The sequence below is a fragment of the Cebus imitator genome, unplaced genomic scaffold (genome assembly GCF_001604975.1).
Source record: "Cebus imitator isolate Cc_AM_T3 unplaced genomic scaffold, Cebus_imitator-1.0 Scaffold406, whole genome shotgun sequence".
NCBI classification, from domain to species: domain Eukaryota; kingdom Metazoa; phylum Chordata; class Mammalia; order Primates; family Cebidae; genus Cebus; species Cebus imitator.
Window position 1 is genome coordinate 836,878 of NW_016107721.1, and position 4,763 is coordinate 841,640.

General features: G+C 45.3%; 1 pseudogene; it reads right to left on the reverse strand.

The window, feature by feature from the left end:
• Positions 1-678: 678 nt before the first annotated feature.
• The window catches only part of LOC108289565, a 13,023-nt pseudogene continuing 8,938 nt past the window's right edge, over positions 679-4,763 (reverse strand).

Genomic DNA, 4,763 nt, shown 5'->3' on the forward strand with positions numbered 1-4,763 from the left:
AAAGAACATTTCAGGTAGCTGTATCAAACCTTACGTCTTTAGAATCTTGAAATGTTCTACTGAAATAGAACATATAATTTATTCATCTTGGCTCACAATCATTCCCATGAGTTCAAAAGACAGAATTATGGGACAGTCCTGAATAATCCACAACTACATGAAAACATTTATTAACATGCCCTCTCCTCTACAAAACATATTTACAAAACACAAAGCACCTGTTAGGGAACACGGACCTTGCTCCTATATTCCCCATGTTTATTCTCTATAGAAAATCCAATATGAGGCCAGGTGCGGTGGCTCACGCCTATAATCCCAGCACTTTGGGAGGCCAAGGAGGATGGATTGCCTGAGGTCAGGAGTTCGAGACCAGCCTGACCAACATAGTGAAATCCTGTCTCTACTAAAAATACAAAAAATTAGCTGGGCGTGGTGGCGCGTGCCTGTAATCCCAGCTACTTGGGAGGCTGAGGCAGGAGAATCACTTGAACCTGGGAGTCAGAGGTTGCAGTGAGCCAAGATCATGCCATTGCACTCCAGCCTGGGCTGGAGCGAGACTCTATCTCAAAAGAAAAGAAAAGAAAAGAAAAGAAAATCCAATATGAAATTATAAAGAGTACTGTACTCAGAATGAGAACTTCATCTAACATGAACGTACACATAAATATCAGTGAATTGTCATACTTGAGACTCAGATTCAGGAACTTCTTCATCAGGGCAGCAGTAGTATTCCACAAAACTTATTTGTCTATCTTAATTTCTAATCATATACTGTAATGAAAGAAAGCCTTGGTTATCTGTCCGAATAGATAGCTTACAAGACAGAACTAACGCCTTTGTAGAGGATTTCAGTAAGGAAATCTTGTAGCTGTTGACTTGGGTCTGATTACAATGAAATGCTTCCATTAAATCAGAATCTTTGGGACCATCAAGGTGGGAATTTCCTGCATTTACAAAAGTAGATAACCTGAAATAAGGCTTGTCAGGAGACATGGTAATTTGTAGGACTTCACTCATCATATCCAATTCAGAAAACGGCTTCACGGAGCCCCTCTGACTGCAGAATAATTTTATTAATAACATTGGTGCTGCAGAAATCAAAGTCCTGGGTCTCGTCAGGTTCCTGCTTATTGATTTTGCAGATTGCCACCACTCCTCCTTCTTCCAGGAACAGCATCAAAGGGTAACCATAACCTTGGTAACACATCAGAAGTGCAGTTCAAGTCCCTGGTACAGGACTTGATCCAAAAACACATAAACAGTCTAAAAGGACTGTTAAATGAATTCGAAAAGTAATAGACTCTTCTTGAACGTTAAACCCTTGAAATATTCCAGCCTGAATAAAAGCATTTGCTTGCACACACTTTGTATTTTTCACTGTTACTTTGATTCCATTTTTAGTTGCAAAACACGTGGCATATTTTCGGAAATGAACAGCTTTCAAGATCGTAGAGAGATTCCTAACGTTGTCAAGGCTGGCCAAAAGGCTGTACTGATCATTCTCGTCTTAGATCTGTTGGGTCAGGAGGGGAGTCACCCACTGCACATTCAGCCCCAAGGGATGCTGCTGGAGTCTGCTCCTGCAGATCACGAAACACCTTTGCAGTGGGGTCTGGAAGCAGGAGAGCTCCTCCCGGCAAATTTCCTGAGGAGGAGCAAGGCAGCTCCAGGAAACTACAGACGAAGTGAAGCAGCTCCTGCCACTCTTCAGTCCAACCCTCCACTCCTGTCCAAGTATTTTCTTGTAAAGATAATGAAGAGTTAGTTCACATCCAAAGATGATGACCAGATTAGTGGAGGGCCTCTTGAAAGCAATCTGCTCTAAACTGAAGTCAGCTGGGTTCTAGACACAAGTTGCTTTTACTACTTCTCTCCTTAGACAGTTGGTTGTTTTTGCCAGAGAAGCCCCACTGTTCTTCGTTGGTTCCAGCCATTTTTGCACGACTCATCAGGCAGTTTATAGCACAATTTAGAAACACCATGGATAGCAGGATTACTAATCATGCTGTCTGCTGATGTAAACTCTATTTGGATACAATAATGTTTTTAAATAACCTCAAATACAATTACCACCCTGAGGATGGGGCTGGTTGAATGACTACAGAAATATCATTCAGATAGTTCATTAACTAATTACAGAGCACCACAAACAGAGCCTACTGCAGGGGAGGGGCTGTGGGGATGATTCACAGGGCTGAGCTCAGGGGCCAAAGGGATGCTCAGTTCTCTCTTCTGGACTGGCATCACAAGGTGGCACTCTTGACTGAGACAGGGAGGCTCTTCCCTCCTCTCCTGTCTCTTGAGCATCTGTGGAAAGGTGCTACAGGAGACCCAGAAATACATGCCAGGGTCACATGGCTTCAAAAAGCTCTCTTCCTTCCCCTCGTTGCTCATTGCACTTGTAACTGAAGACAAAGTCTCAGGCCGGGTGCGCTGGCCTGTAATCCCAACACGTTGGAGGACTGAGGCAGGAGGATCACTTGAGGTCAGGAGTTTGAGACCAGCCTGGTCAACATGGTGAAACCCCATCTTTACTAAAAATACAAAAATTAGCCAGGCGTGGTGGCGTGCACCTGTAGTCCCCACTTCTTGGGAGGCTGAGGCAGGAGAACTGCTTGAACCTGGGAGGTGGAGGTTGCAGTGAGCCGAGATTGCACCACTGCACTCCAGCATGTGCAACAGACCCTGTCTCAGAAAAACAAACAACAACAACAAACAAAACAAAACAAAAACAAAGTCTCAGAGAGCTCCAGCTGGGCAGGCAGGTTGCTGGTCGCCTATTTAATTACTGAAGCTGTTGTCTTTTTTTCTTGAGGGGTTGATTGCTGCATGGAAGAAACGTTTATTAGGGACAAATGGGCCCCACTGCCCTGCTGCCTGGGGAGAACTTGCCAGAGGATCTTGGGTCTTCACTACACAGGACAGGAGGGACCACACGCCAGCTGGGCTGGTTGAAGTACCAGCACGTGACAGGGTTAAAAATCATTTAAAGTTGGCTGGATGCAGTGGCTCACACCTGTAATCAGATCACCTGAGGTCGGGAGTTTGAGGCCAGCCTGACCAACATGGAAAAACTCCCGTCTCTACTAAAAATCCAAAATTAGCCGGGCGTGGTGGCGGGTGCCTATAATCCCAGCTACTCCGGAGTCTGAGACAGGAGAATTGCTTGAACCTGGGAGGCAGAGGTTGCATTGAGCCATTGCACTCCAGTGTGGGCAACAAGAGCGAAACTCCATCTCAAAAAAATAATAATAATAATTTAAAGTTGCAAAAGTGTTCGCAAAGCATATAGGAGCCCTGCTGCTCTGGGCTGGTCACTCATTGAATCTTGGTTTCTTCAACTGTAAATGGGGTTAGTAGCAGTGATATCCACCTCAAAGGATATAAAAAATGTAAAGTACTTAGTATAATGCTTGGCAAGAAGCCAGTGCTCAGTAAATGTGCAGGCTCTTCTCATTGTCATTTGGCTTCATGTACACACTTACATATGGCCTTCAGAGGAGAACAGATTCAGATCTCTGTTCTTTAGCCCCAAGCACGCACCTGTCAGCATTCAGGCCCATGGTTATTTGGCCAGCCTTGTAATGATACTAAAGACTGACTACCCAGAATGTTTCTTCTGAACTTTCAAAATCAATGATAGCTGTACACTACCTCCTTTCGGGCAAAGGTCCCCCCAACAGCCCCAGGTTAGAACTGGCAGACCCTTTCCCCGCCTTGTTTTAAAAAAACATTCTTTAAGGGAAACATAACTGAGCCTGGCTGGCTGTACTACTTTATTTTTCTGTTTCCCTCCAAAGTGAATGCGAGACATTTCTAGGTCAAAGACAGGATTAACATTTCTCAGCCTAGTAAACACACCCATCTGGATTCAACACGGGGAACACCCACACTCCAACCATTACCTGTAATCAGCTTGAACAATCCAGGCTGTAAGCTCAAAAATTAAATTCTAGAAGTGATATTTCCACCCTGGAAGCTGTTTCAATTACAGCTTCTTGCAGATGAACCTCAGATAAGCAGCAAACTTACAAACCCTGGCGCAGATGTAATGAGTCTGCGTGATGGGAATCTGGCCATGCTACAAGGAAGAGGCCACCTGGAGGCTGAGAACACAATCGCTGGACAGAGCGACAAGCCTGCACTGAGCACCTGCAGTGCAGCAGACATGCGGTAAGACTCTGAGAACCACAGGGAGCCAAACGTGGGCCCCATCCTCAGGGACTTTTGGTCCAGTGGAGAAGCTGTATTACCAGGCCATTTTTATGTAATAGTCTAGGATGGTGCTCAACCCTGGTGCTGTGAAAACATTAGCTCAGCTTGGGGTTGAGGAAGTGGTCCTTAAGCTGAATTCCCATAATTAAGTAATAGTCAGCTGTGTGGAGTAAGGTGGAAAGGATATTTGAAACAGGCGAAAGAGCAAGCAAAGACTAAAGATATGGGACAGGGGTGTGTGTGTGCGTGTGTGTCCAAGCCTGTGTGTCTGAGTCTAGCCAGCCCAGTACTCAAGTACAAGCAAGGGAGTGCCCAGAGGGTAGCTGGGTATACCTTTGCCCTTCACCATCATTTTTAGCACCAGAAAGTCATTTAAGAAACTGCCCCAAAATCGGCCGGGGGCGGTGGCTCACGCCTGTAATCCCAGTACTTTGGGGGTCCAAGGCAAGTGGATCACCTGAGGTCAAGAGTTCGTAACTAGCCTGACCAACATAGTGAAACCCCATCTCTACTAAAAATACAAAAAAAATTAGCTGGGCATGGTGGTG